Source organism: Xiphophorus hellerii, chromosome 18, assembly GCF_003331165.1.
Source record: "Xiphophorus hellerii strain 12219 chromosome 18, Xiphophorus_hellerii-4.1, whole genome shotgun sequence".
NCBI lineage: Eukaryota > Metazoa > Chordata > Actinopteri > Cyprinodontiformes > Poeciliidae > Xiphophorus > Xiphophorus hellerii.
Window position 1 is genome coordinate 34,091,359 of NC_045689.1, and position 15,738 is coordinate 34,107,096.

Consider the following 15,738-nt stretch of genomic DNA (forward strand, 5'->3'; position numbering starts at 1 on the left):
GTGCCATCTCAGCGGTGCCTCCAAATGTAAATGCCCTTAAGAAGGGGGATATTTTAATAAAAAAAATTTAAAAAAATATTTTAATATTTTAATAAAATTTTTTTTAAAAAAGCTGGACACGGTGCTTCTGCTCCAGCGTATATTATTATCTGAGTTATCTTACAAACATACACAATGATATCAACGTTGAAACAGCAGTATGTTAGCAACGGCCCTAATAATGGAGCTAACAACAGAGCTAACAACGGAATTTAACATTCGGAGCATCAAAGCTTTCAGAAAGTTAATACACTCATTTACAACCTACAGGTGTGTTTATACTCATACCTGAAGAAGGGGAATGTTTTAATAAAAGAGCCAGACAAGGTGCTTCTGCTCCAGCGTATATCATCTAAGGAGGAAGTTCCAGTGCTCCAATATAGCTAGTGCAAGCGCTAGACTCCCCCTGCTGGTTGCATCTGACCATTACATCTGTTAGACATTAACATCTTCAGCCCAAACTGCTGGTAAAGCATTACAACCTCTTAACATCAAAAGAATAAATGTATCTCTGAAATAACCAACTTTCAAATGTTTCTCTGAAATACTCAAATTTAAATCCATCACATCAGCCTATTTTAAACTTTTGTGAAAGTAAATAATTTTTAAAATGTGATAATCCGCCTCTCTTTGTTGTTCTGTATGGAAGCCCATTTCCGCCATGAATAAAAAAAAAAGACCAACAGGAAGTCATAATTTCGACTTTCAAAGTCATAATTATGAGATTCAAAGTCAAAATTTCGACTTTCAAAGTCATAATTATGAGATTCAAAGTCATAATTATGAGATTCAAAGTCATAATTTCGACTTTCAAAGTCATAATTTCGATTTTTCCAAAAAAGCAGACATGCTGTCTTGTGTGACATTTACACAGTATTCCATTTGATCTGTCTAACCAGGAAAACACAGATTTTTCTCCTATTAATGGATTATAAACAAATTGAGGAGTATTTCAGATGTTCATGGGGTTATTCTTAGCAAGAGGACACTAGAAAGGATTCTTAATAAGAAGAAACTTTGGCGCCGAAAGAACAAAAGTGATGTGAGTGTAGTGGCAGCTTTCATTCGTCAGCAACTTGAAACCTCTGGACAATGTCACGGATATCGATGGATGCACCAAAAATGCTGGATGAATGGTATTGTTACAGACAGGGAAACAGTTTCAGTCCTTTTACGCTTACTAGATGGTGAAGGAGTAGACCTAAGGTCAAGAAATCGACTGAGGAGACGGATTTACTATAGTCGTGGTCCAAACTATGTTTGGCATATGGACGGCTACGATAAGCTCAAACCATTTGGAATTGGGATCAATGGTTGCATTGACGGTTTTTCCAGAAGGCTAATATGGCTTGAGGCATACAAAACAAATAATGATCCAAGAGTCATTGCTGGATACTTCATGGATGCAGTGATTAAAGCTGAGGGTTGTCCTGAAAGACTTAGAGTGGATTTAGGGACAGAAAATGTTAATGCAGCTGATATTTGCATCTTACAGAAGATCAACCTCAAAGTGATAATGTAATATTTGGTCCAAGCACTGGAAATCAGCGGATTGAAAGATGGTGGTTGACCCTGCGAAGTGAATGTATCCAGTTCTGGATGGACCTCTTTGACAAACTGAAAGCAGATGGACACTTCTCGGATAACTTCTTGGACAAAGCCTTGATCCAGTTCTGTTTTCTCCACATAATACAGGTGAGCTTGATTTGAGCTGCTCTGTCTTCTCACCTATTGAAAATATTTATGATTGCTATAAAGTGGTTATAATGTGCAAAGATTTATTTTCTGAGTATGATACTAAATTAATAGCATATCTTAAATATTGCACAGATTGCATGTTTGGGTAGTTGCTTGATTTAAACTTCCCTGTTTTTGGATAAATAACAGTCATGCTAGATTTACACTTCCGTTTTACTTTTGAATGTTTATTTCAAAGCTATGAGTTTAGTCTGGTTTTTGTTTTCTTCTAGAAAGAACTAAATGAAGTTGTTTCAGCTTGGAACCACCACAGGATACGTCCAACACACAATTCACGAAGTCCTCATGGGCGACCATTCATGATGTACACAGTACCTCAGGTGTATGGAACCAGAGACTATCTACACAGCATTGATCTGAGCAGGGTTGAAGCCTGCTTGGAAAACTGTGTTTTCAAAGACTTTCCATGCGATGAAGATGTCGTCAGTATCTGTGTGGACCTGATTTCAGAGCATAACCTGAATGTCACAGATGATGTGTTTGCAACAACTGATCTATACAAAGACTCAGACAGCTGATTACCAGAGATTTGGAGCTGCATTGATAAATGTAAAAACATTTTGTTGCGTTGACAGTTTGCTACCTCGTCCCTAATTTGGACTTCAGTAGATATTTGATGACATTGTGAGAGTGGCAGCATTTGCTTCAACACATTGTTGCACCAGTATAAAGATGGGTCAAAGCCATTCACAAGTTCTGTAACTAAGCAAGAAGAGACACTAAAGTAAGATAAATCATGCTGAGCTGATAAAATAAGTCTGACATTAGAAAAATATATTGATGCATTGGACAGATGATTTTTGGTTTTGATATTTTCCCTTTATTATCAATATCATTGCATTACAGTTTGAACATTATGCTGATTATTAAACAGGAAATAAAGGAATTGAGAACTGCTGTAGAAACCTCATTATTTTTCAGGTGTGCAACCCAATGCTGATTTAAAGCTTCCCCCGCCCCAAATAAATCACACATATAAACTGGAAAAAGCGGTTTATTGAACTTCAAAATTAAAGTCTCTATTTAGCTATTAGAGAAGCCTTTGAGTATTTTAAAATAATCCTTTAAGATAATGACAATGCTTCAAGGTGTAAAAAAAAAAAAAAAAAAAAAAGGGTTCTTTTTCAGTTGTTTTCTGGTTAAATCTGATATTGAGCTACTGCAATGGCACCAATCTGTTATTGAAAATATTTTAAGGTTATGTTTACTTAAAACAAAAATATAAATAAAATGCTGAGTAAACAAAAGAAATTTTTTGAGGAATAAGGGTAAATGAAACACTTTACTCCATTTCTTCCAGAACTGCATTCAAACAGAGTAGCAACATGTTCATCCACTGAACATTTAAATTATGTGACTAATATAAGAAACAAAACATCAGAAATTATTCATAAATTATTTATGCAACTAAGAGCTGCTTGTTTACAAGCGCGGCGGCCATATTGTATTTTTAATTGTGTAACAAACCAGCTTTTGCAGCCTCAAGTAAAATTAAAAGTAAAAAAAATTCTAGTAACAATATTTCTTTGAGACGGAAAAAACAAACCCACTGCCTTTTCAATTAAGTCATTTTTTCTACAGTCCTTTGACACATCAATTTTTCTTGTTCCACCACCTTCCTTTGTCCGAACTTGAAAAAGCTTCCCATCTCGAGAATTCATCCATCCTATCTCAACTTTTCGAACAGTTTTTTGAGCATTTCTGATGCTAACATTTTCTGAGATCTGCTTTTGATCGTTGCCTTTGTTCCTTGAAATCTTGGCTCTCAATCGGTCAAAAAGTTTTGATTTCCGGCCAGCAGGATCATTTTCCCTTCGTCTGCAATATCCGAGAAGTGCCAGTCGGTCACCATAAGATGGGAGATACTCCTTAAGCTGCTCATCTGTCATGAGCAGAAGGACACTGGAGTCAATCTAGAAAACAAAAGTTAAAACAGTTATTTAACCTATAAAAATGGGGGGGAAAACCCAGTAAAAACAGCCACATGATAAAACTGATCTGTCTTCACCATGTCTCTATAATAGTGTTGTATGATAACTTCTAAATGTACTGATTTCCTTAGCAATCTAGCTACCTTATCCTTTTGCAGTCGTTGTATGACTTCCTCTGAAACATCCTGTGATTTTAAGAAGTCATATATCTCATCCATCCTGTGACAATTACACACAATAACTAATGAATAATGTCTAATAAAACATAACATTGCAAAAAATTTATTATGAACATGAGAACAGGGTTGAATGATATTACTGAAAAACATTTCACGATACAAGCATTTTTTATTATTTTATATCAATTATTTTTTTTTATATCTGAAATACTGCCAAACTGGTGATGTGACCTTTCCCATTTTATCCACAGCTTTCACACCATAATGTTTTTTAAAAACATTTATGAGGCACAGTGGTGAAACATTAAACTGCTGCTCCGCAAGTTACTCAACAACTTGTTGCTAGTTCACCAGTGAGTTAAATGAAGCCATCAACCTAGATGAGCTAGCCTTGAGAGGTTGAGAAGCCTTGACTGTGCCTACATCCTCCAGAATGGTATGTGGTTCTGGATCAGAGTTCAGAGAATATTCTATTGAATATTCTGTCAGACTTACTATCTATTGATATTGATCACGTGTGTATCGTGATACATATAACTGATTTATTGTCCAACCCTACAAGACAGATAGAAACTGTATTTCAGACTCAAGCTCCTGCTAAAATAAAGGCAATAGACAACAAAACAGCTGTACAGATCTGCAAAAATAAACCAATACACAAAGAAACTACATAAAAGTAATAAAGAAAAATCTACCAGTGTCTCCACAACTAAATGGTAAAGTGTAGAGCTTAGGTCTGAAAGTTCTGTTTACATTTTTCCCCTAAAATATTTCAATGGTTGAACAATTCTCAAAATGAAATTCCCATCTTTATAAAAGAGTCAAGTGCATGAACATCATCAGAATGATTTTAGTTTTGATCTTAATTACTTTCATTTAAACAGATAATATGATAAATTGGATTTTCACAAGAGTTGCAACTTACCTCTGTTTAGGTTTAGGTTCAGGTCAAAGGAACCTCCTCTGTCTCTTTTGTAGGTATCCTGAAAGTTGAGTAAAGTTGAGGAGTTAAAATTTTCAACAGGGCCTGCCTGTTTTGGGGATTTTTTAAGTTCCTTGTTTTTCAATTTTTCTTATTTTGAATTGCTTTTGTAAATATTGTCAATGTAAAGCTGTAGATCTCCAGCATTAGCATAAGTGTACATGAAACTGCTAAGAAAACAGTTTGAAAACTGATGCATATTGTACTTCCATATTTTACTCTTGTCTATGTATCGACAAAAACAATTTAACGGGAAAGATAGTCAATCACATTATGCATAACAAAACGTGCATACAACAAGCTGTGGAGCTTGTTTTAACCTACTAGCTATTGCTTGTATTAATGCCACAAAATAATTATACATATTAACTTATTGAATTTTTGGAGTATAAACTTCTTATCACACTCTGAAATAAAAACAATCTAATTAACGGACTACTTAAAAGAAAACCCGGTTAAATATGCTATAACAAGGTTAGCACGCTTTGACGGTTAACCTGCAGCTAGCTCATGTTGCTAATACAACGAACGATGTACATAACACCACACGATCAAAAAGCATTCAAAACGAAGGAATCTAAACAAAATCAAAAAAGGCGAACCTACCTTTTACTGACTCTTAACGCAGTAGCAAAGGTTGGACCTTGGATTTAGGATCATATTTAACTGGGAGCTGGAGCACGCTGTTATTCTAAGGAGGCTTGTCTCCAACTGCTCCGGTATCTCATAATTATGACTTTGAATCTCATAATTATGACTTTGAAAGTCGAAATTATGACTTTGAATCTCATAATTATGACTTTGAAAGTCGAAATTATGACTTTGAATCTCATAATTATGACTTTGAATCTCATAATTATGACTTTGAAAGTCAAAATTATGACTTTGAATCTCATAATTATGACTTTGAATCTCATAATTATGACTTTGAAAGTCGAAATTATGACTTTGAATCTCATAATTATGACTTTGAAAGTCGAAATTATGACTTCCTGTTGGTCTTTTTTTTTTATTCATGGCGGAAATGGGCTTCCATAGTTCTGACATGGCGCAGCCTTTTTGTAAAAAAAGGAAAATAGTTCTGGGGCTATACCCCAGGTGGCATTGTTCATAATATTTCATAATTTAAGTTTCAGATGCTTGCTTATGTCACAATTAGCTCATTAGCAAAGTTCGGTGGGGCTTGATTGCATGCTAGTGTGGCAGTTCAGTCACTTATTTCAAGTGTGTGGGGCAAGGGGCACATCTAAAAGTTGCAGAACACCGACGCTCTAGAATTGCAGTAACACTTTTGAAAATACAGTTCTGTTGTACCTTTTCTAATTGTTGAGTGTTCTTTCTACCCTTTCACTCAGTGCTGTCTTAAAACGCTTAATTTAATACCACTTAAAAAAATGTCTTTAAATTAACGTAATTTAATCATGGAAAGGATTTCCACAAGATTAAATGGCTTTCTTTCAGCACGAAGCATGTTTATTGAGCTAACTTAATTTTCATGAGTTGGATCAACTTAATTTAGTGTGAAGGTACCACTGTAAAATAAGTTGGTTTTAACTAAATTTGCATTCATCTTAATCAAGTAAAGTCAGTTATTTGGTCCAAAACATTGCAAATTAGTTGGGCTGGCTCTATTAAATTACATTGGGTCCAATTATAGTAAAGGAGTTGAGTCAACCTTAAAAGTTAAGTTGAGCCAACACATTTGCTTTAAATTGGAATAACCTCAATAAATTAAGTTGAACTAACACATTTGCTTTAAATTGGAGTAACAGAATTACATAGTGCTGAAATAAAGAAAAGTAATCAGGTGGAAATCCTTTCCATGATTTTTTTATGTCAACCCAAAGAGTTGTTTTTTTGAGTGTAACGGACCAAATGTTATGTTTTTAACGTAATCTCTGCTCGGCTTGCGGGAAGCAGGCAGTTGCCATGGCAACAGGTGTGCTTAAATGACAAAGAGAGAGAATAAAAAGGTATGAGTGCTTTTGAGTTGATCACCTGTTCGGGTCATTTTACCTTTGTTTACTTTTGCTGTTGCGCATTACAGCCGCTGTAGTTTCTAAACGTTCAATAAAAGACAAACTTGGACTAATTACCTCGTTCGTTTGCAGTATATGTCACAACAAACAAATGGCATCTACCTCGATAATTATGTGAAATTAAATTAATTGTCTAATATTTTTTTAAAATGTTTGGTGCTCTCTGGCATCTTGCTTTGAGCTGAGAAGCTTTTCCTCTATCAAACTAATTTTCTTGTCTCTTCTTTAGTGGAAATATTGATGTTGATTAAACTTTCTCCAAAATGATAACCTTTTTCAACCTTTATAGCTCCACTGTTGAAAATGAGGCTCTAACATTCACAAATGACATTGAAATAAAATCCAGTATAACATCTGGTTTGAGGCGATTCCTCTGGAACCTGTTGGAGGAAAAATATCCCAACTTCAGAAGATGTGGCTTTAACCTAACACAGCTCTGTGGTTCCTCCTATCAGTGTGAGGAGGCGCCATGTTAGGAAACAAAGTGGAAGCTGCAGGATCTTCAGAACAAACAGGCCTACTACTCCTAGGCCTACTGATTATCGCCCTGTCTGGACACAGGACCAATATAACCAGTTTAAAAGCTAAAATGAATGGTTATATGCCAGACATGGAAAACTGGGATGCACTCCATGCCATGACGTTCAGAATTTAGGTCTCATGGATCTTGCGGTGTCAAAATTGCAGCCTGTGGGCTGAGGGACATACAGCTCCATTTTGCAGCAATTCAAGAGCTACCCGGCTTTTATCGGTGTTTTGGTGACCAACATACCCTGTCACATCGTTACAATTAGAGCAGCTGTTTAAATGAGCTAATCAACCACCGCCGAGTTCAGATGATCATTTTATAATCCCGAAATAAACATTAAGCCTGAAAACCTGATACTGTTAATGTGTTACCCTTTATGTGGGAAACGTTTGCGGGTATAATGGTGATGAATCCTCATACATATAGTGGAGCTGTTTGTTGCCATGGCAACAAGTCTGTGTGTAGCTAGCCGACACGGAAAGTGAGGGAGGAGGGGATACAAGTGGTTTTGAGTTGTTCTTTGACGGTTTTTCTGAGTTATTTTCCCTTTACTGTGGCGCACTGCTCTAAATTAAGAAGGTTTCATTTAGTTACCAGAACCGTTCTACCGCAGCAGCCAGCTATGGATGGCAAGGAAAAGAATCGTCTTTTTGCCTTCACGAAATTTTCGGATGTAAACAATAGAGCTTTGGAACTGACGTCACTGCGTGTGACATTTACGTCGCTGGGCGCCATCTTGTATGGCCACATACCAAAACAAACTTTTTCCGGCGTTTTCATTGTGCTACCGACCGCAGTGAAATTGTTTCAAGTTAGATATTGAATATTTGCGCTCCGCGGAGTAAGGAGCATTTAGCTCAAGGTTGATCTGATTTATGAACGCTAATTCCGGCCAGCTGTTCTCTACTGCTCCGTCCTCAAGCGCTCGGAGGTTTACATTGGAACCGTCCATTTCCGAACCAAACACTCCTGTAAATAAATGCCTTGTGACCAACTGATACAAAAAAGTGGTAATTCATGCTATTACATGACGCATACTATCCTCTATTAAAATTTTAAGTGACAGACTGGCGATCTGTCCAGGGTGACCCCGCCGCTCACCCAGAACGTTAGCTGTAGAGGCAGCAGCACCTCCTGACCCCAGTAGGGACAAAGGTGTAAGAAAATGGATGGATAAATAATTTTAATATTAAATAATGTTTTCTTCTATAACTTCCGAATTGTGTGCCCCATTAACTCAAAATCAGTGTTAAATTATTCTACTAGACTGTATGGATCATCTTTATTACATTTTGACCCCTTTTTTATTTAACTAATTTTATATTTAAAAATGTTCATAAAATGTATTACCTCAGATGATCATCACATTTGTTACCTCTAATGTTCAATTACATACAATTCTAGGACAGGATCTATTTCATTACATGTTCACTTCTTACCTGAAATATGTTAAATACAACAAATATTTCCTTAAAGTGTGATCTATTTCATAACATTTACTTGTCACCTTTATTGTTTACTCTGACCTGTTTAATTACACATTAAATGTTTAAAGATGGGCTCTTTCATCTGGTTTGATTGTTACATTAAATATTTACTGCAAAATTGAAGATAATTGTTTACTTTAATCACATAAAATGTTTATTTAAAATATAATCTTTCATCACACATATGTTTATTACCTGAAATATTTTAAATATAAAATTTTTACTTGAAATGTGATTCATTTCATCACCTGTTTACATGCAACTTGAAGAGCTTGAATCAAACGTTTCATGAATGTTTACCACATTAAATTATGAAATGAGAGAAAACAGCCACTTCCAACTGTACACATAATTCAACACAAATGGTTCATGTTCCTCTTCAGAGTGTGCAGCCTTGCTGAGCTCCTCTCCTGGGGTTTCCTCCTCAGTCTCTCCAACTTGCTCCTCTTCTATAGCCTCTTCGTGCATTTGAATGGGAAAATATGAAAATTCAGCGATTTTGTAGAAAAAAAAAATCTAAATTGGTAAAGCTAAATGAAAAATACATACAAAACACAGAATGAAAATCGCAATATAAATTATCTTATTATATTATTCTTCCATAAAGACAGGTGACAGGTATATATATATATAAATATATCGGTGACGTGCAGTCAGGGGAGGCAAGCGAGGCAGAGCCTCACCTGTCATAATGGAAAAATATAATGATAAAATAATTTATATTGCTATGTTCACCCTGTGGTTTGTACTGTAAAAACTATCATTTAACTTAACCAATTTTGATGATTTTTTTTTTCAAAATCGCTGAATTTTCCCATTTTCCCATTCAAATGCTCGGAAGCGAAGCCGGTGAGGCAGCAGCAAGCTGAGCCTCACCTTAACTGCACTGGCTGCCATTCGATGGGAGCATGTTCCTCCTGTCTGTATGTCGCCAATAAAATGGCTAAAAATCATTTAATATTTGAACTGATTTTCCATCATTTAGCTTATCTATAATGTATAGCGTTTTTTTTGTCACCAACTGTGTGTGTAACATGTTTCGTGTGCGGAGAAGCTATCATAAACGTCAGAGAACAGATTCGAGGTGAGGCAGGCAGTTTTCTTGCCTCCTGGCAGGGGGCGCTCATGATCCCAGACATTGTGACTCCACAACTCCAGAGTAAGAGACAGTAACAGCGAGCTAGGGGGTCTTATGATTTTGATTAAGTCAGTGCCTCACCAACCATGAACCTCACCGCATGTTACTGATATATATATATACAGTATATATATATATATATATATATATACAGTACAGACCAAAAGTTTGGACACACTTTCTCATTGAATTCAATGAGAAAGTGTGTCCAAACTTTTGGTCTGTACTGTATATACAGTATATATACTGTATATACACACACATTCTCTTTTGTCCCCCCCCTGAGATAGCCCTGGCTGTCCTTTGGCCCCCCAAATTTAAAAGTCTAGTTCCGTCAGCACTACCTTCATTCAGTGTTCAGCTGTAAAACTGTTGCTTTGGAGAAATAAATTAAGTTTGCACACCCACCTCTAGGTTCGTGTGGATTTGGGCCACTTCAGCTCTGACCTGAAAGAAGCACAAGAGTCCTCCTCTGATCTATCAATATTGTAGTGTTCTGCTGACTGGATGCCGACCCTACTGCTGAGGTTCACCGGCTTACAGACATACAGAGACTGATCCCGATCCAACGGCCCCTGCAGCACAGGCAGAATCTTATTACAAATAAACAAACCGTCTCTGATTGCCTCACACATTCATATTTAGCACAAGCTGCTCGATGGTGCGTCTATATGTATTTATAACCCACTCCATCAGGCTCGGAGCGAACCCGATGAACCTCGGCGCGCCGGAAAGGCCGCTCTGAGTGGGTCGTCTTGTCACCATTGTAATAAAAACACCAAACTGCCAAATTCCACAGTTCGCTTTCTGTTCCATCAAAAGCCACAGACCCCCAAGCCACAGAGGCACTAAAGCCCCCTGCCTCCTGGTATTCTGTTTCTAGGAACTGAATTCCACTGTTGGCTAAGGGTGGTGGTGTGGGGGGAGAAAGAAGTTTTCGAGCAAATGGAATACGAAGGAACCTTCACGCAAAGCAGTGTCCAAACGGACAAACTGTGTTTGCCTTTGACCTTTTACGATCTTTTTTTTTTGACTGGAACTGCGAGTGTTCCTCCGCAGGATGGTTTTGTTCAAAATCACGTCTTTTCGAAATGAGACATCAGGCTAGTGAACCGCGGCAGACAAAATAAAGAGGAACAATATGCCGCTGCGCTGTGAAATGGCTGTGAGGTAAAGTGGAAGTCGGTGCAAGGCGAAAATATGATCGGGGTGGCAGTAGGGGGCAATAAGGGGACAAGAACAAGATGATAAAATGAGTAAGACCTGGAAACAAGAGCAGAGGGACAGGAGACAGGGAGATAGAAGGGGCTCTAAAGGAGGAGGGGGTTCCACTGCTGCTGCTGCTGATGATGATGATGAAGATGCCAGAGCACAGCTCGGCCAGGATGAACCCAGTGAACTGCAGTGGAGGTCAGGGAGTCCAACATTCCTCTGGAAGACTGTGTTTACACTGCGTAACAGAGAGCAGAAGAAGGAGAGGGGGTTTCGGGGGGGCGCGAGGGGGACGGCAGGCAGCTAAAGAAATAATTTCCGAAGACATGCCTGTCAGGGAGGGGGGAGTGTGTGTGTGTGTGTGAAGCGTCTATCCTGTAGTTGCATGGTACACACAGTAAATTTTGCAGTGTTAAATATGTAGTGTTAAAATTCATTGACTTTCAGAGCTAATACAACAGATTGAGTATAATGCCACTTGGTGTTGGTGTAAATTTCCAGTGTCAATTTGACCCTGACAAGCTCCGCCCACCTCCGCCTCTCAAACCAACAGGTCTAACGTTGACGCCATTTTTCTCCTGCTTGAACGACTGCAGTAACTTTCTTTTTATAAGATAATATAATTTGAATTGTTTTATAAGAATATTTTATTTGTTGGTATTTGTTATAAGTGAGTTTTGATATCTTAATACTGAGTTTAATACGGCTAACCTGACCGAGTGAATGCCTTAAAATGTTCGCCTGTCCAACTCGACTATGTCCGCCTTAAATCCATGACCAAGCCATATTGCATAAATATGTGTCTTATTTATTTATTTTAGAAATGTAACATAAATTCAGCAAAAAATGTCTGGGTTGAGAAAAAATAAGTCACGTGGCTTTTTAGGTCAACAGTAATGCTAACCGTCCAGCTTTTTTCCCTAAGTAAATTTATATCGCCGTTTGCTTGCGTTGGTGACAGGAGTTTGCTAAACTAGCTATTAGCTGCTCTGTTCCTTTTTTACGTTAGTCCATATTTTATTCAGGTTGTGTTTTTCTAACAGTTTGGTTCATTTTCAATTACAATTGAGTGGCATCTTATTGTGAGCAGGATGTTGTGACTTGTAACAGGTATTATGCCGAGAATTGCATGCCCTGTCGCGGGAGCGCGCATCGCTCTAAACTCTCGCATATTGATGAGAAAACGGACTGAAATATGACCGAATAGAAAACTTTTAAAGATATTCGTAACATTATCACGTTAAGGTATAAAATGGTGGGTTTTATTTCGCAGATTAATTGAAATAAATACGTTTTTTATACCTTTATTGAGACATATGCGTCGAACGTTTTTCAGTCAGTGTCTGGTAAAAATGTTCTCCGCAGATGGTTTGAAATTCCCCGATTTTTCTTTTAACACAATAATGGCTTAAAGCATTACAAAGCAGAAACCCGTTATATAGAATATTTTATATCATCCTTAACTGTCTAGTCTATTAATGTAGGGGGGATGCATTTTCATTTCTGAGCCTGCCAATATTTGTATCCCCTGTCTATTGTCCTGTTGATATGAAACTTACAGAAGTAGCTTAGAGAACAAGTGTCATTACGTAGAAAAGGTAAAATCCCTCTTAACTATTTATTTCTCCATGTTAGCAGGGGGATGCATTTTTTGGCAAAGCCTATTATTAGCCTGCCGATATATGCGTGCCCTCTCTATTTCCCTCAAATATTATCCTATTGATATAAAACTTATACCAGCAGTTCACAAATGCACAAATGCACTTGTTCGGTATATACGAATAGTTAGTTCATGGTTACTTGGATGGAAAAACTCTTTGCCTTAAATGTACTCTGTCAAGTTTGAGCCGTCTACTGTAATGGGATGTACACCATGTGACACTACCAAAAGTTAACAGTGGATCTTAAAAATGTGCTTTAGTTCAATAAACAAGTTAAATGCATTTCTGTGGTAACTTGATTTTATTCAATTGTACATTTAACTCTACAAAGTGTAAAAATAGCACTTCATATTTATCTGTGCATAGTTGTTTTTTCACAAATAAAGAGTAACTTATCAACACAGTAGTGTGTCAGATTAACACTCATAGGAGTTAAATTGTACTCTGAAAATGGAACACTATGGAAAGAGTTAAATTGACACCAATTCCGATAAGGACCAAATAGACTCGGACACAGTGTTAAATTTAACTCTTTAAGTGTTGATTTAACACTACAAATTTTACTGTGCATTTCTAAAAAACCAGAGTAACATGATTCCTCTCCACCGCCACCCCACTGCTCCCACAGTCGACACAATGAATCCACAGCTGAAGCTCGTCTTCCTACAGCTGTTCATGGGAAATCAAAAAGCCTGAAGCTGAAATGTAAAAATGTCCCCTGCTGAAGTAAAGCACAATTTTGAACATTTTCAAATTTTAATATATCATTCAAAATGAAAAATAAAGAGGTTTTTTTTTTTACTTATTCTGGAAGGTTTTACAGTCTAAAAAGTTTTAAAACCTTAGATTTTATGGTTTCTGTTTCAAACCAAAACTTCAGGATAACAGCAATAGGAAATATGTTTCCAATAGATTCAAGGTCCTATTAAATTTAAAGCTTTCAGAATATTGTAAACATGACTGGAAATGAAGAGTTTTAATTGGATGGTCCTCATCCGTTGGAAACATTCATAGTCTTCTTTTTTATTATTAAAAAAACATTATTTATTGTTATTTTGATAAGCAATGTTGACTCATTTCTAGTAATTTTATCTTCCTTTTAAACAAAGTAAAAAATCACAGGGGAACACTTCAACTTAAGTTCAAAATGAAATAGCTTGAGAATAATTTATCTGCATTATCAAATTTAATCATTTTAATTCGTTTTTTAGGTTAACTTAAATATAAGGAATTAAATATATATATTTACTAATTTAATTAGTTTATTTTCCATTGTGATTTTCCCATAACAGTAGCCAAAATTGTTCAGCTAAGAATGGCCTACAATATGAAAGTGCTATATTGAAATGCTCACATAAATTCTGACATTAACAGTAAACATTTAGCGTTTCAACCCACACTTTCCCAAAGCTTCCAAATCATTCCTGACCGAGCCACTGTGTTTCCCTTCCTCTCGTCCCATAAAGATGCTTCCTTTCCCCATCTGCTGGTCCACCAGAGAAACTGCGTGACAGCAGGAAACCCAGGAGGCGCTAGCTCTCCTGTTGAAAACTTAAACTAAACGGGGTTCTGATCTCATTACACAGCGCTGTACCTTTCTAAACTCAATTTCCTGTGAATGCATATATTTCTTTTCTTGTTAGAAAGTTCTGGTGGTGTGCTCTTTCCAGCTGCAGGTTCCATGATGCTTGTATTATACTACTAAGAGAATTTCTTAGTATCCTATTTTCTGTTATTTTACTACCCCCTTGTGGCAGGATTTAAGTTAGGTTTTGTTTTCCTTAAAATTCAGTTTGTCTAACGTTTTCTATGGAGTGAAAATAGTGTCAAAAAGATTTGTGTGTGCGTAAAATGATTTGTGCGTGCGTAACAGGATTTGTGCGTGCGTAAAAAGATTTGTTAGCTGACGCAGAACAACGCAAAGCAGAGTTGGAGGCAAATCTGTATGTCCTAAAAGTAAACAGGAGTGCAAACGCAGCCTCAGCAGAAGCTGCAGTCTATGAAGCCGCAGCAGCAACAGAGGTGGATTCCCTTGAAGAAAGAACCCAGATCTATCCTGAAGATCGCAATCAACGTACAAGTGAGTATGTGCAGGCCCACTACGTGACACTAAACGCTCAGCAGCAAGCTCCGGTCTCACAAGAATCACCTGCCATGCCCATAAGTGCAGAACAAGCTCGTCCTGATCCAATGCCTTGGTTTCCAATTCATAACGAGGAGCCCCGTTTTTCTAAGCTCTGCATTGAAGAAGAAGAAACGCCTGGTGCACAAAACAGAAGTTACCCACCTCATTTTCCTCCACCAATGTCGCACGCATCCAGTCTCAGAGAGTATCCGTGTGAACCAGCACAAGTAACTGATCTCACCAAATACCTCGTCAGAAGGGAGATGGTAAGCTCTGGGCTGCTAAAATTTGATGACCATCCAGAAAACTACTGGGCCTGGAAAACTTCTTTCCAAGAAAGGAGAGCTCAACTTAACAGCACAAGAAGAACTTGACCTGCTGATAAAGTGGCTAGGTTCAAACTCATCTCCTCAAGCCATGCGTATCAGGTCAGTCCATGTCCACAATCCATCATTAGGTGTCGCTGTGGTGTGGCAAAGGCTACATACATATGGTTCCCCTGAGATAATAGAAAATGCACTTCTTCTAAAGCTAGAGACTTTTCCAAAAATATCCAACAAAGACAACCAGCGTCTTAGAGAACTGGGGGATATTTTAATGGAGGTTCAGTCAGCTAAGTCAGGAGGAAAATTACTAGGTTTAGCCTATCTTGACACAG

At 37.3% G+C, this 15,738-nt stretch overlaps 2 long non-coding RNA genes across 3 annotated transcripts; one reads left to right on the forward strand and one right to left on the reverse strand.

The window, feature by feature from the left end:
* The first annotated feature begins 1,504 nt into the window (after window positions 1-1,504).
* On the forward strand, window positions 1,505-2,694 carry LOC116737255 (uncharacterized). Its single transcript, XR_004342760.1, has 2 exons — window positions 1,505-1,734; window positions 2,010-2,694. It is a non-coding gene; the product is annotated as an uncharacterized LOC116737255 (long non-coding RNA).
* An 81-nt stretch (window positions 2,695-2,775) lies between these two features.
* On the reverse strand, window positions 2,776-5,586 carry LOC116737254 (uncharacterized). Of its 2 annotated transcripts, XR_004342759.1 has the most exons (3): window positions 5,496-5,584; window positions 4,833-4,890; window positions 2,776-3,710 (listed from the first exon to the last, which is right to left on the reverse strand). It is a non-coding gene; the product is annotated as an uncharacterized LOC116737254 (long non-coding RNA). The 2 variants fall into 2 exon arrangements; XR_004342758.1 differs by having other exon boundaries at window positions 4,833-5,586.
* Window positions 5,587-15,738: the final 10,152 nt, after the last annotated feature.